Source organism: Rhipicephalus microplus, unplaced genomic scaffold (assembly GCF_043290135.1).
Source record: "Rhipicephalus microplus isolate Deutch F79 unplaced genomic scaffold, USDA_Rmic scaffold_43, whole genome shotgun sequence".
NCBI classification, from domain to species: domain Eukaryota; kingdom Metazoa; phylum Arthropoda; class Arachnida; order Ixodida; family Ixodidae; genus Rhipicephalus; species Rhipicephalus microplus.
Genome location: NW_027464616.1, coordinates 2,737,861 through 2,763,479, shown reverse-complemented (window position 1 = coordinate 2,763,479; position 25,619 = coordinate 2,737,861). Strand labels below are relative to the sequence as shown.

The 25,619-nt window shown below is 49.5% G+C and overlaps 1 long non-coding RNA gene across 1 annotated transcript in view; it reads right to left on the bottom strand.

Moving 5' to 3' along the window:
- Positions 1 to 6,426: 6,426 nt before the first annotated feature.
- LOC142787067 (uncharacterized) overlaps positions 6,427 to 25,619 on the bottom strand; it is a 43,658-nt gene continuing 24,465 nt past the window's right edge. The window contains exon 2 of the long non-coding RNA XR_012889242.1: positions 6,427 to 7,037. This is a non-coding gene — a long non-coding RNA (uncharacterized LOC142787067). The remainder of the gene's footprint in view (positions 7,038 to 25,619) is intronic.

Below are 25,619 nucleotides of genomic sequence, written 5' to 3'. Positions count from 1 at the left end.
GGATGCCCATGGGCTCTTGAACTGCTGGATAATGTCATCCCGCAGCATTTCATCAAATTGTCTCTTCATGGCCTCACGTTCTTGCGTCGAAACCCTGTACGGACTCTGACGGAGTGGTCTGGCAATTTCTTCGGTTATGATGTGATGTTTCGTGATTGGGGTCTGCCGAATTTTCGATGACGACGAAAAGCAATCTTCATATTGCAGGAGCAGGGCCTTGAGCTGTTCTTCCTTATCGTTCTGAAGTCTGGGACTGACGTCGAAAGCTATGGGAGGGGCTTGGTTCCTCTTATCAGGTTCCGCAAAATCGGCGAGGGCGAAAGCACTGGTGGCTTCGACGATTTCTTCGATGTATGCGACCGTTGTTCCTTTGTTCACATGTTGGTACTCATTGCTGAAATTCGTGAGCATAACCGTTGCTTTGCCTCCCCGCAGCTCTGCAATTCCTCTTGCGACGCAAATATTTCGGGTGACCAACAGTGCTGACTGCCTTCAACGACGCCTTCGAAGTCAGGTGATTTAGAAGCGCCGACTGAAATAATGACGCTTGAGTGAGGCGGAATGGTGACTTGTTCTTCCAGCACATTCAAGGCTTGGTGTCCTGACGGCGTGCGCGGTGGTAGTGCTTCTTCTGTGGATAACGTTATCGACTTTGTTTTTAGGTTGATGACAGCACCATGGAGGCATAAGAAGTCCATGCCAACGATGACATCTCTAGAGCAACGCTGTAGGACTACGAAGTCTGTAGGATAAATACGGCCGTTAATGGTGACTCTCGCTGTGCAGATTCCTGCAGGCGTTACGAGATGACCTTCGGCTGTGCGGATTTCAGGGCCTTTCCAAGCTGTCCTAACTTTCTTTAACTTCGCGGCGAACGACCCACTGATGACAGAATTGTCAGCTCCAGTATCGACGAGAGCGGTCACACTGTGGCCGTCGATAAGAACGTCGAGGTCGCTAGTTCACCGTCTCGCATTACAGTTAGGGCGTGGCGTCGGGTCACGGCTGCGTTGGCTTGTTCCGCTGCTTCCATGTTGCGTCGTCAGGCCACCTTCAGTGAGTGAGCTTTCGCCATCAGGGCTTTGCCTGGTTGGCGTTGTGTTCGGAAAGCTCCGTCGCGGCGTCTTCGTCGTCGGAGGATCTTCGGTAGTTGGTCGCACAGCAACCGCACCTCCACCGGTTGCTGCCCTTAGTTTCCCGGATAGGGGCATGAGACCGGCCCCGCGTTGGGCCAGAGTACTGCCGGGGGTGCGGTGACATGCGGCGGCTGGGCAACGGCGAACGGGAAGGACTTCGTGGTGTCCATTGAGTTCCTGTCAGGTAGTCGGCGATGTCACGTGGCCGTTCCCCTGGCTGCGGACGTGGTGCATCGAAGGCGAAGCCACGCAGTCCCATGTGTCAGTACTGGCAACAGCGGTAAGTGTGCCCGGCCTCGCCGCAGTGGTAGCACAGTGGGCGGTGGTCGGGGGTGCGCCAAACGTCGGTTTTCCTCGGTGCACTGCGTTGGCCCGCTGGCGAACGGTAGGTCGTCGGTGGGGGTAATGGCGGCGGTGGTGTCTGGTGATGGAAGTGCGATGGGGCGGCGTTTCGTCGTGGACGGGGAGAAGCGTTGTGGCGCACTGCAGCGGCGTAGCTCCTAGTTTCTGGCTCGGGCAGCGGTGTTTGGGGAATCCGAAGTGATTGCCGAACTTCTTCTCGCACAATGTCGGCGATAGAATCAACTTGAGGTTGCGCCGAAGGCAACAGTCTCGCAGCTCTTGCCGCACGATCGCTCGGATCGTTTCACGCAGGTTGTTGGAGTCACTGGCTTGAGCAGCAGCGCATTCTGGAGTCAGGCGACGATTATACTGTCTGGCGCGCATGGCCAGAGTTTTTTCGATGGTGGTCGCCTCAGATACAAATTCTTGAATGGTGTTCGGTGGATTCCTCATTAGTCCCGCGAAGAGCTCCTGTTTGACCCCTCGCATGAGGAAACGAACTTTCTTCTCCTCAGGCATGTCTGGGTCAGCGTGACGAAATAGGCGGGTCATCTCCTCTGTAAAAATTCCAACCTTTTCATTTGGTAGCTGAGCCCGGGTCTCTAGTAGAGCAGCGGCCCTCTCTTTGCGAGCGACGCTCGCGAACGTTTGCAGAAATGCGCCGCAGAAGACATCCCACATTCAGAGCGTGGACTCCCGATTCTCTAGCCAGGTCCTTGCGGTGTCTTCCAGGTAGAAGTACACACGACGGAGCTTTTCTTCGTTGTCCCAGTGATTGAGGGCGGCCACACGGTCGTATGTTTCTAGCCAGGTTTCCGGGTCTTCAAACGATGACCAATGAAACGTTGGTGGTTCCCTGGGTTGATGAATGACGATCGCGGGCTGGGACGCTCCGGTTGTCATAGTCGCTGCAGTAGAGGTCATGGCCTTGGCTTTCCGCGCCTTGTCTTGTAAAATCCCGTACTCCGGTGGGAGACCTTGCTGTCGGCGGCTTGTTCGCTGCTCTTGGTTGGCGTCGGTGTCTTCGCCGCGACGTGGGCTGGGTTCGCGGCTTGACGGGGGCGTCCGGTACATGCACAAGCAGCACCTCCACCAGATGTCACGGGGTCATGACGTGGCCGAAGACAGGAGACTTCGTGTTGGGATTTAACTGTTTATTTGGGCGAACCTGTGCCCAGTAAACGGAAAGTCGGATTACGGCAGCAGTCTTGCACAGATAGCAGTATCGGACTGATAGCGGCGAATGGAGCGTTGGCCTTCGTTCAACAACTGACAAGCGGCGAAGCGCGTTGGCATTTGTACTCTTGCCATCGAATGTTCTAGCGTTATCTCTGGCGGTGGCGTAGGTTCCAGAACAATCTGTACCGTTCGCACAGTGGGCGTGATCTTATCGAAATGATCTACTACAGTCCGGAACCTTCTCGAAAACTGCAGGCGCTGTTTGCGCTGAGAATTGTGTGGTGTTTTGTGACGATAACGAAAACTTGGAAAATGGAACATGGCAATATCTAGGCAGCCCTCGTCCATGGTTTTCAACCCGAAACGTGCGGTTCTCTGTCGACTTATTCTCCTCGAGACGACGTGCACCACTCGCTGCGGTGCTAATCTTTGCCAGCCAGACAGCCGACTTTTTGAACGAAGGAAGGGCTTAGAAAAACTCCTCCGCGCCTAAGGAATGAGAAAAAAAAAGAAAGAAACCTACACACCTCGGTTGCATTGCCCGTAAGGCTCAAAACCGTTCTTTTTACGTTTTTTGTGCGTCCGTTTTCTTCCTAGACTACACTTTACCTACTTTTTATCTTTAGACTTTGTCCTTCACCTGTCTTACGAGGTACTAGAAGCGACGGAATCTTAGCACGAAACGTTTTAAGCAGCTAGTGAGAGTTTTTTAATGAAAGAACTCGTCAAAAGCAGTATCGCAGCGTGTTCGTGCGCAGCTGTGGGCAAAGCGAACGGCTTAATGCAGCCGGAGTTCGAAAACGGAGCTGCGATAAGGGAGTGCGTCGTGGCATGAGTTAATGACTACCGCAAGAGCGGAGGATTTTACTTTCTCGCTGTTCTTCACTTTCCACGCAACGTTCTCGCGGTATTCAAGATCGCTTCGTTTTTCTAGGCTTTCCTCTTGCGTTAAGAAACACGTTCAGCCGAGATACAGCTTGGGTACTATAACGAGCCGATTGCACACGTGACTGGCCGATGAAACACTGTAGCTTATGAAATGACGGCGACTGAACACTCTGAATGTATATTTGAAGTATATTTGTAAGTTTCCTCTTTTATTTAGAGACACATCGGAGGAAATATCATATACATTCAGCAAAAGCTCGTACATTCGGCCCTCAATAATTCAGAGGCATAATCTGGGCGTGTTATCTGGTCATGCGTATTCATTATTGCATCCAACTCTTGTTAATTGGGTGATATCTGGCCACAACACGGGTAGTTTTCACGATTATAGAAAATGATGGGCGCCAAGCACCGCAAGTGAGTGACGCAAAGCACTGGAAACGGCAATAGCCAATAGCCGAAATGGCCGCGTACCTTCAGAAAGACACTGCCAACATGCGTGATTGCGCATTTGTGAGCCAATTTTTTTTATCAGCAGAGGCCTTGCTCCGCAGATGGCAGACACTATATAAAAAATTGACAAAGAAGAGGTATGTGTAAGCCCTTTCAGGTAGCTTTGAGGTGCTAAGCATACGAGTGCCTTAAAAGAGGCACGCCGACTCTCCCGTGGCTCACCTGGCTATGACAAGAGAGTACAATGACCCATGAAAAGAGTTCGTGTCGCCTCTTTGAAGAGAGCCATGTAGGTGGCGCGTCTGGACCTCCTGAAAGGAGTCATAGGACTCGTTTTTTTCCTATGAATATGAAAGCTGTGATAATGTCTCTAGCGAACACCGTTTGGTCTACAGACGGAGCTGCCCGCAGTAGTACCGCTTGAATTCGGGTCGTGCGCACGTGATGTCACGAAGCTCTACCACAGTGTAAACTGCAAAAAATTAACTTCTGCCCTGGTCCATGGGCTGGCATAAAACTCGTTAGCTACATTGTGGTGGACGAATAACCCGTCGTTGTCAGTTTTTCCGGTCACAAAAAAAGAAGCGATTGACGGTGCGGAGTGGTGTAGGTGGAAGTAGGCCAAACGGTTGCGAAAGCCAAACCGAGCCAATAGAACGAGGTGTACACAAATCCGTTTACTACCCGTCACCTCCAACCTGGCTTGGCGGTCACAATGCGACCGATGGCAGTTGGTATAGCATATGGACGCTCTCGTTGGAAAGCGGCCGTTTCGCCCCACTCACTCACTGCGGTTTTCGGGGGGATGCTCCTTAAAACGGCACCCGCTCGTCCATTGTCGTAGTACGTAACATGTCTTACGCTTTAGACCTGCAAGGTAGTGCCAGGGAGATTTACCCTGTGCGTTGTTGAACAATAAAATATACGCCGCGTGCGCGTTAACTAAAAGCCGAATTCTCCTGTCTCTCATTCTCCACTAGCAGCCATTGGCATGCACATTGAACACTATCTGACAAGAAAGGGTTGCTAGGTTATACTCGCTGGGCGTAACCTCCTTAGTTTTAGAAAGGTTTAGCGAGCGTTGGGCCACAGTGCCATGAATACAGTGAAATAGTATATACAATGAATTCGAGGTGGTTAAAGGTGGGAAGTAGAAGCGAAGCGCAAGCCGTAAGAAATTGTGCGTGTGCCACCTCTCGTTTAGTCCTTAGAATGTCCGATGGATGGCGGTGCTTCTATATGGAGAATACATAATGAAAAGATGCGAGATGGTGGGACTTGGAGTGTTGAATATATGGACAAACAGACACAAAGACAGATGCATTGATGGACGCATGAACGGACGCAGGCGCAGATGCATGGACGAACGCAGGGACGGACGCACGAACAGACGAGCGCACGGACGGGCGGATGAACGCATGGACGGTCACACAGACGGACGCATGGACAGACGGTAGCAAGAACGAATGGACGGACGGATGCTTCGCCCCACCCTCTATCATTCACCCCATGCCAATTTTTTCTCTCGAGCGACTTCACTGGCAAACCAGTTGTACGTAATAAGCCATCAGCTTATTTGTCTAGACCTTTAGGTTGCCAGCAGGCCTCAATTCGATGCGACAATGGGTGACACAAAGGCGCCGCTTTGGACTCCAGCCGCAGCGGTCGCCTTTCTCTGAAGCCGAAATGCTGGAAGCCTGCGCTCTGTGTGCAATGTCAGCACATGTTAAAGAACACTGGATGGTCGACATTTCTGGAGCCCTTTACTGTCGCTTTCCTCACAATCATATCGTGGTTTCGACATGTGAAAGTGTAGTTTTCATTAACATCAGTCGCTTTGAGGTGTATCTTTATATCTTATAACCAGGCATTTTTTTTATTTATGGCATGATCGACTCGCTCGCTGGATTTCGTGCCGAACGGTTCTGCCCTTGCGATCTCCGACGACAACACAGCTCTGACCGACGGGCTCGCCCTACGCCATCTCCTGACGCCGAAAAGAGCTCTCGCTTAGTTGTGCCCCGTCCTCGGACTTATGGGACCATGTCCATCTTTCCTGTCCTCGTGCCTCTCCCTATATCTATACCTTTTATTCCTCCCTATCTTTTTTAATCCCTACTCCATCCCCTGCGCATAACTGTGTAGGTGCCCCCATTGAAAGTGACAGTAGTGGAACTACGCTTATTTCTTCCTTTTCCGCTTTCAAAAGTCACTTATATATGGCACTATGAACCCTTAGCCTGCTTAGGTCACCACGCAATCCTTTTATTTAAACTTCATTAACTGCATTAAAAGGTGCGAAATTAAATTTTTGTCAAAACTTGTCGTTGGGCTAGTTGGCACACGTTTGCAGAGTTGTACAAACCCAGTCACCACTGGTATGACGTTAGTCTTTTCGTCTTCAGAAAATGCAGTCGTAAGCCAAGAATCAGTCAAAAAAACAAGGTTGCTTTATTTTCCTAGCTAATTGTACGTTTTGGGTAGGAGGGTAAACATGTTCAAGATAGTTTTCGGAGGACATGTTTGTTGGTTTGATATCAGTGAGCATGTGCAATAACGTTTAGTTGAAAACGTGTCAACAGGAGGCGCTTCTCTTTGCCAAGCACGACACAGGGGCCGCATTCTAAATCTCGCTGTCTTGTCCGAAGCAGAAGCCTCACTTTGCCTCTCATCTTGGGCAGGAGACCTCCATGGAGTCGTGGAACAATTCAGCGTCCGGGAGCAGCGGAAAAGACGAGTTGATGAAGGCCCTGCAGGTGTACCAAACGAAAGCCCGCGCCCACGTGGTGCTCGTGCCGGCGCTGCTGGTCACCATCGTGGGCTTCTTGGGTTCGCTGCATCAGAACTCACATCTGCTCGCCATCTACGTGGTGGCCGTGACACTGTTTGTGCTGCTGCCCTTCGCCATCCCCGCGCTCTGCATCGGCCCCGAAACGACGATTAAGCATGTGACAGCTGCACCAAGTGTGTAGGCGTGCTCGGGCAAGGGATGGGAGTGATCCTCGCCGCCCCGTCCACCACCAAGCGTTGCCAGGAGCCCTGCAACAAATAACCATCGAATGTTTTCATTAAAGCAGTTTAATTAATTTAGGAAATTCCGGCCACAAGAAATTAACCCGTGAAGGACGAGCCGAAGGACACTACAGAGCAAAATTATTTGCACATTAGTTAATTTCAACTTCATAATCTGGAAAACACCATTCTTCTTATACCGCGACGCGAGCAAGCCGGAAAACGCGCGAAAAGAAATCGCGGGTGGTGACGTCATCATTAGAGTCTCTCACAAAAAGCCATGACGTAGAAAATCTGGAGGGCGTCTACTGTGTCCTACCGAACTTCCAATATATAAAAAAAGAAGTACATTGCAATCAGTTGGTGCTATAGAGCTAGCGTACAAAAGCTGAGAGAGAGAGAGAGAAATAAATAGAGAGGAAAGGCAGGGAGGTTAACCAAGCTTGGCTCGGTTGGCTACCCTACCCTTGGGGGGGGGGGGGGAAGGAGAATAATAGAACGGAAAGAGACAAAAAAGAAGAGGAGTAAGAAAGAGAAGCATAAATAGTCAGCTCGAGACTACACAGCACGGCCTCGCACAGTTCTTTCACAAGTGGTCGTGAAGTTTGGTGGTCCTTAAAAAGTACAAGAGGGCTTTCGTGGCTTTGCGCGTATGGGAAGCCGTCGGCCAAGGTCCCAGGATCTTCTCTTCTGTAATCGGCCGTGAATCCAGCTGACAGAGCTTGGCTTCCAAAACACGTCGTTCGGTCTGGTATGCTGGGCAATGACATAGAATGTGCTCAAGCGTTTCCTCGCAGGCGCAGATGTTGCATGCCGAAGTGCTCGCCATTCCAAGGACACAAGAGTACGAATTCGTAAATGCCTCGCCCAACCTCATGCGACACAGTAAAGTTTCAGCGCATTGTGGGAGCCAGGATGGCAAACGAAGTTGCAAGTTTGGGTCGATCGAAAACAGGTGCGTGTTGGAGAAACTCTGCGTATTCCATTGTAGGAGAGATACACGGCGAGCAAGTGACTGTAGTAGCCTTGCAGCGTCCGTTCTCAGATAAGGCACGACTGCCACGAAGCGCTCGCGGAAGGTCACGATATTGTATTTCAGTGGTTGCCGAGTCATTGCGGAATCGTCGGCAATGACCGCGCGGATGAAGCTGCTCGATTGGCTCATGACCAAGACCAGCGCACGAACAAAGCTGAGAAAATTTCATCGAGCCGATGCCGCGAAAATATCAAAAATACATTTTGATGTTTCTTACGTCACACACAGCGGATATTTTGGCGCAAATTTTAAAAGTGAAACTTCAACCTTGCATTTTCTCCGCTAATAATGAACTCATGATAGGGAAGCATATGGGATTCTCAGACTGCACTTTGCTAATCTAAACGAAGTCATCGTTAAACTTTAGCGCCCTTTTAATTTCTCTAACGCTGTGATTGCTTCCTTTCTTTCACCCCGGCGATGGCGCTGCAAGCCAAACAGGCAGGGATGGCACAGGGGAAAGAAATTACGTCGCGGGCGCGTCATGACCTTGAGAACTTCGAACGTGCGGCTTACTTTCAGCGTGATCGCGAGCACGTGGGGACCTGGGTAACTACGCACCTCACGACGCTGACGTCAGCCAATGGTCGTAAATTTGGGTACATGGCGTGGTCTCGTGGGTATATGGCATCACTCGAAAAAAATGAGGGAACAATTTTTAGCTGACCTTTAAGATTGACTGTTAATTTATGGGTTTCACTACAATGTTTGTATTGTGTTCTCAGGAGCCCCGAGCGCGTTTTAGGTCATGCCACGAAAGGGTTGCAGGGCCCCTTTAAGTTGCATTTCAAAAAGTGTTTATTCTGCACTTTCATCCTCGTAAGACCGGGGCATAGAGTTTTCTATAAATGTTCTAGAGGGAACTGTGGAGCTAGTGCCTATGGGAGCATCAACGCACTTTGCTTCAGCCACCATCAGAATCATGTGTAGTAGACAAATTTGTCTAAGCTTCGTACTTCTGGCTGCGTTTGGCTCCGTGTTACCTGAATCCACTTTGCCGCAAATATTAGGCAAAAGTTACGTCGTTACGCTTCACCACTGTGAACATTTTTTTGCCTAACCATGCAGTTCAAATCGGCACAAGGAGTTCACATTGGTGCGTTTTTTATTATTCGAAGCAAAATCAAAACGCAGCAAGAAGCTAAGCTGCAAGTGCGTCTGAAGCCCGCAAACATGAACGCAATCCGTGTACTAACCATCATTACCGTGCAGTAGCGTTCCAAGGAGTTAACACACCAGGCCCGTGCACCCCCCCTCACAGCCTAAGTTTTTTAGCCGGCACACAGAGCGAATAATGAACATTTCAAGGATATGCGCCTTCCCCCCACCCCCTTGAAAACAAGGTGTCCCTCTCTATTCCGAAAGAGATATCTGCTTACGCTCCTGTTCCCATTGCGGCTGAATGATCACAGTGCCAGTTTACACTAGTAAATATTGTAAGACTCCCTATGACATGGAGAACCAACGGCAGGTCGTTGTCGAAATTACGTCATTGCATTAGTTTTTTTTGCCATCTTTGCAGTAGCGTGTGTACTGCGAAGCTCATTTTATTTCGGACTCTCCTAAAAGGGCGAATGGGGAGGGGGTGCTCCGCGGCACAGCTTGCCCCCCCCCCCCTTCCACATGATGGCGAAAGCTACGCACACGTAATCCACACGCATTCTGCTTGTCCTAGATGGTTGCTTCTGAAGTACAACCTATGCGGTACAAGGAATACTTATTGTTTCTGAAAATCAAGTGCAACAGGTCAGTGGTGCAAGTAATTGCTGAAGCCAAAATTGTAGCTGGCGATCAAGGGTTCATAGCCAGATCTGGGGGTGGGAAGGCATCGTCCCGTTAAACTATGCATACATATTATATAGAAATATATTACCAACTAGCCAAGCTATCGCTTGTTCTACCGTCTCAATTTTCTGCTCAGTTGATTGTAGTAATAAAAATGTTAAAAAAGCCTTCTCTCTGATGGAGCAAATTTGTTTGGTCTGAGAAAAATTAAAACCGAATAATTCGAATCCTGCAAGCTGGTTGTTTAAAACTTAATAAGGGCAAAAAAAAGCCTTTACATTTGTTTAGATATCGCGATTTGCCCGTTTACTTCTTTCAGGAATTCCATCGTCGATGTGGTTTCTGATATGTGATGTCCTCCTCCTCACAGCTGTGCCCGAAGTACGTCTCTTCCTTCGTGGAGGTGGTGCTGGTCGGGGACTTGACACCGTTGTGGACGTGGACGTTCTGGTCGGGCCCGGTGCTCGTGATCAGCATAATCAGCGCCGCGAAGCTGTACGAAGCCACAAGCAGGGCCGAGCACGTACAGGACCAGTTGGCGCAAGCTGGTTGACCCGGCAACGCTCTCCGCTTGGACTGCACTAGAGGCTGAGTTCCCCGCGATGCCAGGACGGCGCATATGTGTCGAGTGCCAAAGACGACGCCGCCATATGGACGGATCCTATAAGGACGAGGCAGGCGTGGTATTACTTTTCTTTTTGTTCAGTCACGCAATACAATGTTTCCTTTTTTTCTTCGTTTCTTTGTCAATTGAGCACACGTTGCTGATGAGTTTCACGGAATACCGCCAGCCTGGCCGCTACGAAAGGGATAGAGTAACTGCGTATGGAGTTACACCTCTAGGCACTAGAGTTGTGCATACGCCTTCCGAAAGCCGTTTACAGCCATGCAATGTTACGTTGAAGCTGGGGCTGATTATTCTATTTCTCGACGCCGCCACCGCTTCAGCGGAATGAATTGACACTAGTCATCGCATTCGAGTCGGTGGCAACAACTTCCCTTGACAGCTATGCAGTGCCTAGACATCTTAGAAAATCATAACAGAACAGCTCTTTGGAAGCTGCAGAACCAAACCACGTGCCATCTGCTGCGTCATAAAATTGCACTGAGCTTTACTGACGGCTTTCTAATTCGCGTTGGTGATATAAATACCGCTCTCTTTTTTATGAGACTCGAAAAGTTGAGGAAAGACGAAATTAGAATGCGGTCATTTTTCACACTGAATGACCGCAATGACCGCGCGTGCGCATCCACGCCCGCGTGCGCATGCGCGGGCCAGAACGCGTATGCGCGTGCCGAAAGGCGTATGCGCGTTCGCATGTCAGAAGGCGTATGCGCGTTCGCATGTCAGAAGGCGTATGCGCGTTCGCATGTCAGAAGGCGTATGCGCGTGCGCATGCTGAAATGTGTATGCGTGCGCGCATGCCAATATCGAAGAGATAGGCCTTGAACTGGCCCCGCCGCGGTGGTCTAGTGGCTAAGGTACTCGGCTGCTGACCCGCAGGCCGCGGGATCGAATCCCCGCTGCGGTGGCTGCATTTCTGATGGAGGCGGAAATGTTGTAGGTCCGTGTGCTCATATTTGGGTGCACGTTAAAGAACCCCAGGTGGTTGAAATTTCCGAAGCCCTTCACCACGGCGTCTCTCATAATCATATGGTGGTTTTGGGACCTTAAACCTCACATATCAATCAGCCATCAACGAGTTGCTCGTACACCCTTGTACGTGCTCCGCTCTCAACGCGAAAAGAATGTGAGGAAAGAGCATCGCTTCCTGAAGCGGCGTTATACTCACTTACACCTGCATTCTGTTGAACTGCGCTCGATGGGATCCAAAAGAGGTAGCATCCAGCCTAACTTCGTTTAACATTACAGTTTGATATCGCGTTCACTGCTTCGCCCTTGAGGTGTAACTATACGACTTTTCCGTGAATGGGACAGTAGCACACTAACTTTGCCAGCGCATCGCGAGGAATGCGATGTGGTATAGCGCTTGCGTGAAGCCCGTTATGGCCTGGTGCTATGGCAGCGGCACTGCACGGTATTTAATCGAACACGGTACACAAAGCCCTCGGCCATATTCTCGCACTCGATTATAGCCCAGAGGCGTAGCAATCAGTGGCGTCTGAAACGCGACGGCCTGGCGTTATTTAACGTGCGCCTAAATCAATGCACACGGTCATACGGCAATTAGCCTCCATAAACACTGACCCCCCCCCCCCCCCACGGACTGGATTCGATCGCACGACCTTTAGGAGAGCAGCCAAACATTAGATCACCACGGCAGGTAACTAAAAGCAGCTTCAACGTTTACTGTTCCTACCTGTAGCGTCTCCAGAATTTTTTAAAGAGGTGGTGGGGGAGGAGGGCCAGTTGTGCAACCATGCTTTTTATACGATTTGTGCGCGTGGGAAAATAACAGAGGCGTAGCTAGAAATTTTCTCGTTTGTGTCGAAGGGGTTCGACCATATCGAATGAATGTTCGTGGATGTGTATAGATGCGTGTGTGTATATGTACGCAAGCGAAATTGAAAAATTCTGGGCTATTGAACCTCGCACAACCACGCCTTGGCTAAGCCCATGGTATGTACACATGCAAAATTCAAAATTATCAGGAGGGAGGGGGTTATCGCTTTCACTGGCTGCGTCAATGGTTGCTGCTGAGTTGTTGGCCAATGTTGCTCCCGTATTAACTGCATGACAAATTGCACGTAGGAATGCTGCGTTTATAAAATATACTTATTCACTGCAACGTACATGTGACTCGAAGGCCAAGTAAGAGGAAGAACAGCATACTTTGACGTCTGTCCTTACCTATTCCTAAACACATTGGTTACTATTCCATAATAAACCTTTCATCACAACGCTTTTGATCTTTTCAGCTACTAATATAGCACTAAAAAGAATGGCATGGCTAATTATGCATAAGATAAGCTTATGTTTTGGCTTTTTCATTTCAAATCTAACCAACGGCGATTCTAAGTACACACACTGTTTACTTACAATAAATGTGGGCATGGCCTTGGACAAGGTCGTAGGCAGAAATCTGTTTCAAGTGGGGGTAGGGCACCTCTTTTATCTGAAGTGGGGTCCGCGAAGATAGATGTGGTCGTGTGACATCTTCGGTTCTGTATGCCAGGGCAAAAGAGAGAGAGAGAGAGATAAAATGGGGGGACGACGACTTGGTGTGTTACCCTTGGCGAGGCCACTGGCTTCAATTTAAGTGTGAATGCAGTCAAACGTGGGCAAAGAAAACGAAGCAACCCACCACACGGTGATGGAGTCCGTCCTGTCAGACGACCCTGGGTATAGTCCTCTTCGGTATTAATGCAAGCGACCATCACTAATGCGTGCAACCTTCCGCATGGCGGATCTTGAACACCGCGGCACTCATGAAACAGTGTAGAGCTGCTTGGGCTTTCAGTATTGCATTCTGAAAGACCCCCCCCCCTCCTTTGTGTGTGTGTGTGCAGAAGGTTTCAGGAAAAAAAATTGAGATGAGACATGGTGCACACTTACAGCCAGTTCATTGCTCAGATGCAGGAAATATATATACCCAATCGGACGGGCGAAGATGTGAAGCAACAGCGAGAAAGGGAAATGCAACGGCGTGGTGCAGAAAAACCTGTTCACAAATTAAAGTGACACTTCTAGGCAAGAATTACCGCTAATCATTATCTAACAAGTTGACAGGCACGGCATTTGCACACACTGTTCCTGCCTTGCGAAAACAAAGAAAAAAAAAGTAAAAACTCATATTTCGCGTGCCTTTTTCCCCCTATATCTGGATGTGAGTAAGTGCTCCCTCCTATCTCTATTTTTTCGTGAAACGTGTGGCGCACAAAACAAAAGCGGGGAGAGAGGAACGGGATGTGAACCATCCTCTAAAACTTGCATGAAAGCCAACGAAATAATGAAGCACGATTCGTTTTAGTCATGGCATCGCAAGCAAAGCAAAATCGCTGAAATATCTTCCGTTCATTCCCTCAGCGGTTTGCAACTTCATCCTATTCCACACTGATGACAGGATTCATCACAGTTTAGGTAGTGCTATCGACCAGATTGTACCACGAGGTTATCAAGGAACCATGCGTGTCTTTTCATTTTGCTGTGGTTTTAGACGAAGGTTAATGAGTCTGCACAAAGCTGATTTGCTATCGTTCAAAAAAAAAAAAAGGAGTAGTACGTGTGACTATCGCTACCAGGAGCGTAGCCCAAAAAATTTTTCGGAAGGGGGGATTTACCACACCCATGCATGCTTGTGCGTGCTTTTTTATATGTGTGTGTATATATACGCAAGTACAAGTTAAAAATTTTTGGAGAGAGAGGGGGGTTGAGAGACACCCCCCGTGGCTACGCCCATGATCGCTGCACTCTTATCCATGAAGAGGTAAAGGAAATGAAGTGATAACGACCCTCCGTGAGAAGTACTCGCAAAGCCATTCGCATTTTTGTTAAATACGTTAATCGTAGTGAAATAAGGCACGACGAAGCGGTTCGCACTTCAAGTAATTACGCTGAGACCTGCATCGATTGCGCTAAACCAAGGCGAGGCGCCTTGGTGCGTTAGAGGTTCGTGTATACGTGGCAGGGAGCGCACACTTCTCAAGATGCAGGCTGCGCTGACCGAAAATGAAGGTACGCGAGGCGTTCGTTGAAACGCCATTGACTTAGCCAGAGGGTCACGTGATATCGCTTTGCCCGAGCAAGTGTAAGCGCGGGCATCTTCCATCTACTAACTAGAGACAATGTCACGGACGGCTATTTTCGGCGACACCGCGTCACGGCAATTAACGGGCGCCGTACTCCCCGACTGACCGTGAGAAACGGCGGCACATGAAAGGGAACCGATAAGTGCAAAATGGGGGTGCTCTCCTTAGAACGTCGCCGCCGACAGTTAATCCTTTTGTAACCGTGGCGACGTCTGCAAGGTCGTAGAAGGCCGCGGTATACCCCGTACAAGGATTAGACTACAAGACGCCCGGCTGAGAGCTAAGTGGTTGACCGTTCCCACGGAGAAAAGCGTGGGAAACGCTCTGGTGGCCAAGCCGTATGACAAAAACCCGACAGGTTGTCACTCTCGCTAGTTGCGGGCCCTCTCCCTATTAAAAAGGGGTGGGGTCAAAATATTTTTGGGGCGGAGTTTCCCCTCAATTAAACGCGCATGATTGGACCCAGGTAGAGGTCTCTTGTCCCCAAGGAAGAGAGCGAGGAGACACGAGGGGGATTTAAGCGCAGGATTTTGCCCTGCTAGGCAGACTAGTCGCTGACCAAGATGGGGTAGAAACAGATCAACAAGCATCTCTTCTAGAAGTTTTTAGTGTGGCTCTGTATCGGCTGGCCACCTAAACTTAGCCGTTCGTCTAGCTGTGACGCGATATTAACGTCTGCAACGTAGACATCGGGACTTCGCTTCGAGTTAGCTCAACCTGCTCGAAGTCACCTGCAAGCACTAGCCTCCCGGAGCCACCAGCGTTGCAACACCGCCGACATCGCAGTCGTGCCAGAACTCTCTTCGACTTCTCGCATCCCATCGTCGGGGACACAACGCTGCCGGTCATGACACGTATGCCTTCACCTGTTTATATCTTCGAACTTTCTCCTCCGTAGTCGATTATTGTTAGTTGTGTAGTTTGTGATAGTTCTCTCTCGTAAGCTGATCTATTGTTTCTGTTATATATTTCTTTAGTTGTATCAAGTGTTGATATATTTTGTTAGTCGTATTGAAGTGTTGTATTAGATCCCGTGTGCTGCAATATCACTAGAGTAAAGTTTGTTTTGTTTTCCCAAGTCTCTGATCTCTTCACTGTCTCTGCTTGCGTACGGAACGAACCAACCTGCTGTCATTCCCGTCGCCGACTTCGCGCTGGCGACGCTAGAGTGGCAGCTTGTAACAAAACTGGCGTCCGCGAGACAGGACGTTCCGTACAAAGAGTAAGACAGTGAGGGGTGAACGAGAACCGAGCGGACAGCGTGGAGATAGAGCCGCACAGTTGAAGCGGTTGCATCCTGAAATGATTGCGCTGTTTTTATAGTGGCATTATAGTGACAGTTGCAGTATGGAGTGTATGAATTTTGATAAGTGGATCGCGTACGGTAAACAGTTAGGCCTCGAGGGCGCCGAACTGAGACAATGGGTTAAGGAGCAGCAGGAACAGGCGCAGGCGTTAGCCAGAGAAGAGCGGGCACTGGCCCGGGAAGAAAAAGAAAGGGAGAGAGAGCGCCAAGAAAAGGAGAGAGAGCGCAAAGAAAGGGCGAAAGAACGAGAAGCGGCAAGGAAAGCGGCAAGGGAAGCCGGAGAACGGGAAGTGCAGTTACTGCAATTAAAGATTCGCCTCAGTGAGAGTAGCAGGGTGAGCCGATCCAGCAGTGAGCACGGCGATGCCGGCGAAAAACTGTCATTTGAGCGAGACACATGGTGTCAAGGGCTACTCACGGTTCTGCCTTGCGAGGCAAATGAAGCTGTTGCGTGACTCAGTCAGCAGAACGCGAACAACGAGGTAGTTAAGGCAGAGATGTTCCGGATATCCGGAACTTCTGTCTGGACAAAAGGAGAGCAGCTCAGACAAGAGTCTGAAAGAGAGCGCGAAGCAGAAAGACAAGAGTCTGAAAGCAAGGCGCGTCGGAAAGCGTTGGACATTGAAGCGCGTCATGAAACGCCAGAACCAGAAACCGCGCTAGAAAAGGGCCCGCATAGTCTCGAATGCATCCATATAAATGATGTAGAGAACGAGGCCTTGGCCGGTCTCGAGGTAGAGACAGTATCAAAAAACGGTCCTAGCGAGGATGAGGTGTGTGCCAGCAGCCCTAATGGACCCAGTAAGAAGCTGGAAACCATCCTCATGCCTCGAGAGGACGCCTCGAGATCGTCACATGCAGATAGGGTTAGCACAGTGGCTAAACACAGCGAGAACGCGACGCTTCAGGAGTGCAGCTATGCCATCGGAGAGGGCCCAGTTAATGGTTTCATCAGCATTAACAAAGATAATTTGGCCCGGCAGTCCGTCGTGACACCGAGTTCAAGATGTTTGAGCGTGGGGCAAAATGTAACACAAGCTCCAACGAGCTTCCCGACTTCTCAGTTCCCGACGCGACTTGATGATGGCATCGAGAGAAAGGGCGCAGGCAAACATCGCCGGAAACGAAAGAAGCGGAAGCGCACTGCGCTGTGCAAGCCTAGGTCAGGCCCCACTCAGTCGCAAGAAAGACGAGAGGGTAGGCCATTAGTCCGTTTCAAGGAACGTCAATGATGGCGTTCAGGGAAGCACAAGCGGCGAGCCAGGTGTAGAGGGAGGAAACGAGGTACGCCACCCCAACGCAGCGTGCGGTTCAGTTCGACAAATTCGGGAAAGCGGCCTTTGCCGAAGAGTCAGAGTCGAAAGGGCAGAGTGGCTAAATACCGCATAGGGGAGAACACAAAAGAAAAATGGCACAGGCTTCCCCCCTGCTTCTTGTACCCCTTTCACATTACCGAAGAAAGCCGGCCGAAATGCAGAATGAGGCGTGACAGTGGGACACAGCCTGGCGTTCGTGCTTTTTGTAACCTCTGGCGTGCTCGAAAGCCGCCGGGAAAGCGACCCCATCGTGTGCGATTCAAGCGAATCTAATTGAGAAAAGGGGCACGGTCAGTTTTAGTAATTGTTGCACGCGCATACTAAGTATGGTTATTCAGTGCAACATTGAAGAGTCATGTTGGAGTCGTTTGAATTGTGTCTAGGGTACAAGATTTGATGTAAAGTTTGCAGAAAGAAAACCGCTGAACTAGATGTGCTTTAATCATAGTACAAAAATATCGAGAAGGTAAAAACAGAAAAGTGTTATTTTCGAGTGTTTTTAAGGTATAGTGTTATATCGTATGCCTCCACTGCCATGGGGATGTGGCATGAATGAGCATTTGAGAAAGATGTTAGCATAAACCGAATGATTTCGTAAATTGATTAAGATTGGCGTGACCCGGTACAGTTGTCGTTGCGCGCATTGAGACTTGAGGTCTATGAGCATGTTTTTTTTTCCTTCCGTCGGTTGTTTTCTGTTTGTATGCACGTATTTCATTGTATAAGAAGTGTATTTTGAGTTATTTTCTTTTTGCTTGGTGCATTGGTTGTTTTTACTTGCTGTAATGCACATTGACGGATTGCACTACAGTTGAGAAGCGCACCTGTTCCGTTTTATTTTGTAGTATACATTCGTGCAGTGTATTCTGTATTGATGGCTGCCGTACACGGCTATTTCTTCTTCTTGTTTGTATGGCGCCTTGATATTATTGCGTGTAAATGAAGCTGGTACTCTAACAATTGTTTGCTTTGCCTTTTGTTGTTACTTTGGTGCACTCTGCCTATGTATGTTGTGCATGAGAGGGACAGTCCTCATGCCTTCCTTGTTGGTGGTGTTTTGTTCCTTGTTGTCGAAAAAATTCCCCTCCGTGCGAACAAATGTTATGAATAACATTCTGAAAGTGGGGGGCAATGTCACGGACGGCTATTTTCGGCGACACCGCGTCACGGCAATTAACGGGCCCCGTACTCCCCGACTGACCGTGAGAAACGGCGGCACATGAAAGATAACCGATAAGTGCAAAATGGGGGTGCTCTCCTTAGAACGTCGCCGCCGACAGTTAATCCTTTTGTAACCGTGGCGACGTCTGCAAGGTCGCAGAAGGCCGCGGTATACCCCGTACAAGGATTAGACAACAAGACGCCCGGCTGAGAGCTAAGTGGTTGACCGTTCCCACGGAGAAAAGCGTGGGAAACGCTCTGGTGGCCAAGCCGTATGACGAAAACCCGACAGGTTGTCACTCTCGCTAGTTGCGGGCCCTCTCCCTATTAAAAAGGGGTGGGGTCAAAATATTTTTGGGGCGGAGTTTCCCCTCAATTAAACGCGCATGATTGGACCCAGGTAGAGGTCTCTTGTCCCCAAGGAAGAGAGCGAGGAGACACGAGGGGGATTTAAGCGCAGGATTTTGCCCTGCTAGGCAGACTAGTCGCTGACCAAGATGGGGTAGAAACAGATCAACAAGCATCTCTTCTAAAAGTTTTTAGTGTGGCTCTGTGTCGGCTGGCCACCTAAACTTAGCCGTTCGTCTAGCTGTGACGCGATATTAACGTCTGCAACGTAGACATCGGGACTTCGCTTCGAGTTAGCTCAACCTGCTCCAAGTCACCTGCAAGCACTAGCCTCCCGGAGCCACCAGCGTTGCAACACCGCCGACATCGCAGTCGTGCCAGAACTCTCTTCGACTTCTCGCATCCGATCGTCGGGGACACAACGCTGCCGGTCATCACACGTATGCCTTCACCTGTTTATATCTTCGAACTTTCTCCTCCGTAGTCGATTATTGTTAGTTGTGTAGTTTGTGATAGTTCTCTCTCGTAAGCTGATCTATTGTTTCTGTTATATATTTCTTTAGTTGTATCAAGTGTTGATATATTTTGTTAGTCGTATTGAAGTGTTGTATTAGATCCCGTGTGCTGCAATATCACTTGAGTAAAGTTTGTTTTGTTTTCCCAAGTCTCTCATCTCTTCACTGTCTCTGCTTGCGTACGGAACGAACCAACCTGCTGTCATTCCCGTCGCCGACTTCGCGCTGGCGACGCTAGAGTGGCAGCTTGTAACAGACAAGTTTGGGACACTGCGTGATCGTGCTGGCCCATGCCACATACGCTCGCGCGCTCACAGCTTGGATGTCCGTTTTTACAGCGTGTAAAGCGCGGAATTTTTAATGTAATATTATTATGTGTGGTTTAAGGCCCCAAAACCACCACATGATTATGAGAGACGCCGTAGTGGAGGGCTCCGGAAATTGCGACCACCTGCAGGTTTTTAATGCGAAGCATTTCTTAGCGAACTTCAGCAACTTTCAGCGTATCTATCTATCTATCTATCTATCTATCTGTCTATCTATCTATCTATCTATCTATCTATCTATCATCTATCTATCTATCTATCTATCTATCTATCTATCTATCTATCTATCTATCTATCTATCTATCTATCTATCTGTCTATCTATCTATCTATCTATCTATCTATCTATCTATCTATCTATCTATCTATCTATCTATTGTTGTGCCTCGCCCAAGTTCCACGTGGTCTTCGCGGCCTGCTGGCACCTGGCAGCTGTTGATGAGTCAACCCTGCACCGGGACGGCGACGGACGCGGACAATCTGGAAAAACCACGTCGCCGGCTCCTCTTGACACAAAAGTCGTTGGCCAAGCTTTTGTCAGCCGCCGAGAGCAACACTCCGAAGCAGCGTCGACCCAGCAGCTGTACGGGGTATTCTGCCTTGCTTGAGTCAACCTGGCTGCATCAGGGAGCGACTTTGCGCATGGGATTCCACGTCATCTCACTGTGGTGCCACGCTGGCGCGTGGGGTCTCCCTCACCAAACAGCGAACTGGGCATGTCTTGCCCCTTTCCTAGGTTCAGAGGGAGGCGGTGTTTGGCTTTCCCTCTTCGGGGACGGAGAGGAAGACGACGATCTCATTGGAGTATCCTGCGCATAAATTTTCTTTGCAAGGGATCTTGGGAAGGCGGACGATGTATAAAAACGCTAGCGCAGAGGCGCTCGTGTGTGATTCTCTTTTCATGTTGTACCACGCTACCATGTAAATACTGTATATAAACATTTTTTTCTCCTTCTCCGGCTTCTCTACTCGTCCTCTCCGGGGACTCGGATGGCCCGAGTCCGCACCACGCTACCCAAAGGCGCAACAGTGGCTGGCAGCTTATGGGATTCGCCTGCGTCGGCTGCATCGAAGTGGTGAGTGCCGCGTGTTTGCTCTTCTTTTCGCCAGACTCGTTAGCGCAGATGGTCGGTAACGTGGTAGGGTGATTTTGGTAAATTTTGATTCGCAGACCAAGAATTGGGTGGCTCGTGGGCAAAATTACCTTAGAAGAGAAACGGTGTGCATATCTAAGATGGAGAAGTTTAAGGTCCAAGAACTCCTCGAAATTTGTCAGGAGCTGAATATTTCGGTCGGCTCGGTTAAAAGAAAACAACAAATTTTGGAGCACTTGGGAAAAGAGGAAGTGAGTTTAGAAGAGGCCATTGAGGCCAGAGAAACCATTTTGGCAAAGAAAGAGGAGCGTGAGCGCTTAGCCCGTGAACAAAGAGAGGAGGAAATAAGGAGGGATCGCGAGGATAAAGAACATGAAATCCGTCTGAAAGAACTGGAGCTTCGTATGTCCGTGGGAAATCAAAATTCAGGGGGTGGAGAATCAAAGATAAAGGATCTAATCCACACCTTCAAGGCGGGTGACGACATTGCATTATACCTCGTGCATTTTGAGCGAGCATGCGAAAATGCAGGGTTTAGTAGGGAGACTTGGCCACAAAAACTGATATGCGTACTACCAGGCGAAGTGTCCGATGTTATCGCAAGAATGAATAAAGAGGACTCCGAGGTGTATGACAGGGTAAAGGCTGCATTGCTACGAAAATGTCGCCTATCGACAGAGGCTTTCCGCCTGCGGTTCAGGCACTCTAAGAGGGGCAACGAATCTCATTCAGACTATGCCTACCAAATTAGAGCCAACTTTGAAGAGTGGCTCAAAAGCGCGCAAGTCTATGGCAACCATGACAAGGTCATTGAGTTGATGGTACTTGAGCAGTTTTACCGGGGAATTCCCGAGGAGGTAAGGCTTTGGGTGCAGGATAGGATGAAAGACGTAGACATGAACAGGGCAGCAGAACTCGCCGAAGATTACTGCTCACGCCGTAGTCTCCGCAATACACCACGAACTTCGGGAAAAAATGAAAAGGTAGAAAGCTGGTCGGGAAACCAGGGACGCAAGAGGTTTGCAAGAAATAACTGGAAACCCGAAAATTCCAAGTTATTAGACAATCAGCAGGGAAAGGACAGTGAGGGGACTAAGGCGGCACCTTCATCAGGTTCAAAGGCGCCTGGTGACATAGCGCATGCGTTAGAAGCGCGGAAGCCAGTTGTTTGCTACAGCTGCGGAGAAAAGGGCCACATGGCCAGGAGCTGTAAGAGGCACATGGCATTTGCCACAATTCAGGAGTCAGAGGATAGCTTAAAGCTGTTGAAGCCTTACATGAGGACACTCTCAGTGAACGGCCGAATGTGTAGGGTATTGAGGGACTCGGCGGCCACAATGGATGTAGCGCATCCAAGTTGCGTATCTTCCGAAGACTATATAGGAGAGTGTGCCTCGATTCGGCAAGTGGCAGAAAAGCAAAGCGTCTGCCTACCGATAGCGAGGGTTGTAATCGAGGGCCCTTTCGGCCAATTGTGTACGGAAGCAGCAATTTCAGCCAACCTCCCGGAGCACTTCCCTTACCTATTTTCAAATAAGTCTGAGGAAATGTTAAAAACACGTGGAGAATCATTTGCCACCGAAATAGCTTGCATGGCCCTTACCCGTTCGAAGGCGCGCGAGCTGACGCAACAGCTGAGCAGCTCACACTCTGGGGAACAGACGTCCGAGGGCAGTGTAGGAAAACCTGAGGTAGTTGCGACGGAAAATGAGTCTGCCATGCGAGTTGTCGAGACGGAAACTGGGGCTATGGTCGACAACAGCGAGGAAATATCTCTAACGCCCGAAAACGAGGACTTGGTGACAGGCTCGGTGTTAACACCCGCGTCCACCAGTTGGTGTCAGCTAGCCAGAACCGACCGTGCAACGCTAGTGGTCGATCAAAAGGCGGATCTCGCACTCTCTATGCTGCTAGATGCCATACATAAGGAAGGTAACTCTAGGAAGAACGTTTCGTTCTACACCCAAAACGAGGTGTTGCATCGCAGGTATGAGAACGCTAAAGGGCGGGTCTACAACCAAGTGGTAGTTCCACTAAAATACCGGCGGAACATTCTCGACCTGGCCCACAGCAACGCCTGGGCGGGCCACTTAGGTATAAAGAAAACGAAAGCTAAGCTGGCTCAGGAGTTCTACTGGCCCGGGTGCTGGAAGGATGTAGAGATGTTTGTCCGTGGATGCGACACTTGTCAGCGGATAGGAAAATCAACAGACAAATGGAAGGCACCAATGAAACTAGTGCCAATAGTCACAGAACCCTTCCGTCGGCTCGTGATTGACATCGTGGGGCCTCTGCCTCCATCTAAATCAGGATATCGGTACGTCCTGACCGCGCTGTGCGTTGCCACCAAGTTCCCGGAGGCAATCGCACTGAAAGAGTTGAGTTCAGTATGCGTGGTGGACGCATTGTTGTCTATTTTTTCTCGGGTGGGTTTTCCCTCGGAGATACAGTGTGACAACGGAAGTGTGTTCACAAGCTGCCTTACGACTACATTCCTAGAACGCTGCGGGATAAAAATCGCGCATAGCTCTATTCACCATCCACAGTCGAACCCTGTGGAACGCATGCACTCGGTCATGAAACGCGTTTTGCGAGCTTTGTGCTTTGAGCATAAAAGTGACTGGGAGGGGTGTATACCAGCTGCGATGTTTTCTCTGAGGTCGGCCCCACACGAGAGTACGGGTTTTAGTCCGGCTGAACTTGTCTACGGCAGGAACTTGAGAGGTCCGCTGCACTTAATACGAGAGTCATGGACTGGATATGGGGAGGACCCTAATGTGGTTTCCTATGTACTGGATTTATTGGGGCGACTGGGGACTACACGCGAAGTGGTGGAGAGCAACATGCGCGCAGCACAGGCGCTTTCCAAGGCCCGTTACGATAAGTCAGCTCGAAAGCGAGTCTTTAGAGTGGGCGATGAGGTGATGCTGTTGTGCCCTTCAAGAAAAAACAAGCTGGACGTACAATGGGAGGGACCAGCGACAGTGTTGTCAGTGCTTTCAGACACCAACTACGAGGTAAAGTGGGGCCGGAAATGCCCCAAAGTGTATCACAGTAACCTAATGAAACCCTACCTGCGACGAAAAGCAGTAGTAAACCTTGCACTCAATGTTCCTGAGGATGAGGGCGCGGAAATCCTTTGTCTTTCCGATGGCACGGTCAGCAGCACATTGTCCGATAGGGTAGACACAGGGAACACCCTAAGTAAGGCTCAAGAGGAAGATTTAGAGCTTTTAGTACAGGAATTCGCTACCGTTTTCTCCGAGAAGCCAGGCAAAACGGATGTGATTAAGCACGACATTGAGCTGACGGTTAACAAGCCGATCAGCTGTAAGCCGTATCGGGTGTCACCTAGACAGAGAGAGATACTAGAGGCCGAAATTCGCCGCATGATCGACCTAGGTGTTATCATCGAAGCAGACAGTGATTTCACCTCGCCTTTGATTTTGGTTGAGATTCCGGGCCGTGATCCGAGGCCATGCGTGGACTATCGCCGCCTGAACTCTGTAACAGTCGACCAGACTTACCCTATTCCTAACATTGAAGAGAGGGTAGAGACAGTGTCTAAGGCGAAATACATTTCTACGTTAGACCTTGTTAGGGGGTATTGGCAGGTCCCTTTGACAGAGCGCGCGAGTCGATACGCTGCTTTTATCTCACCCCTGGGCACTTTTCGTCCTTTGATGATGAGCTTTGGGCTCAAGAACGCGCCGTATTGTTTCAGCCGCCTGATGGATAAGGTTCTCCACGGGCTCGAGAAATTTGCGCTGCCTTACCTAGACGATGTGGCGATATTTTCGGACAAATGGGAAGACCATGTTGAACACCTTCGGATGGTTTTGGAACGGGTCAAAAATGCAGGTCTTACGGTAAAGAGAGAGAAATGTCATTTGGGCTGTGCTGAAGTAAGCTATTTAGGGCACATTGTAGGAAATGGGCGTCGTCGACCGTCCGAACTCAAGGTAGCCGCGGTGGTCGGTTATCGTCGTCCCAGCACTAAGACCGAGATGAGAGCATTCCTCGGCCTCACAGGTTACTATCAGCATTACGTCCCGAATTACTCCGAGATTGCCAGCCCTTTGACAGATAGTTTACGCAAGACCGAACCTGTGAACATTCAATGGGACTCTAAAAAGGAAGACGCTTTTCAGAAGCTGAAGCACGCATTGAGTGAGAAACCCGTCTTGAGGGCACCGGATTTTGCAAAACCTTTCACTATTCAGTGTGATGCAAGCGAACGCGGTTTAGGAGCAGTGCTATGTCAGACGGACCAGAGTGGAGAGGAGCGGCCGGTTTTGTATTTGAGTCGCAAATTGAGCAGCAGGGAAGAGGCTTATAGCACTTCGGAAAAAGAATGTGCTTGCATTGTTTGGGCCGTACGAAAACTAGGCTGCTATGTTGCTGGCTCTAAGTTTATTATAGAAACTGATCACTCTCCACTAACCTGGTTACACCAAATGTCACCTAAGAATGGTCGTTTGCTCAGATGGAGCATAGCACTGCAGCAGCACAATTTCGAGGTGCGCTACAAGAGAGGTGGCCTTCATACAAATGCAGACGCCCTAAGTCGAGCGTTTTGACTCGTCAAAAGACGCGGAAGGTTTGTTTGATTTTTTTTGTTTACCTTTACCTAGTTTATGTGTACTTTTTTTTTTCAATGTGTTACAGTGAGGGCGTAGAGAAATTTTTCACTGACTCCCTCGTTGTCCCGAGCTCTACAGTTTGCTTGTTTAGCTTGATTATAATGTTATCTCGATTCCAAATGGAGTTACGTATGAAAGAGTTACTGGACACTTGTCCCGATTGGTATGCACATGGTTTCCTTGAGCTTAAGTTATTAAGATAAGATGTTTGCTTTGTAAAATCGGAGGCCTGGCGATGAGAGTGGCGTGCACGCGGTGCTTGTCGCATTGTGTGTGGCTGACAAAGGTCGTTTCTTGGAGCTTGTCACCCACTTTTCACCGAAGCGGGGCGCAGAGGCCAGCTCTTGGAGCATTCCAGTTTGACCAGGCC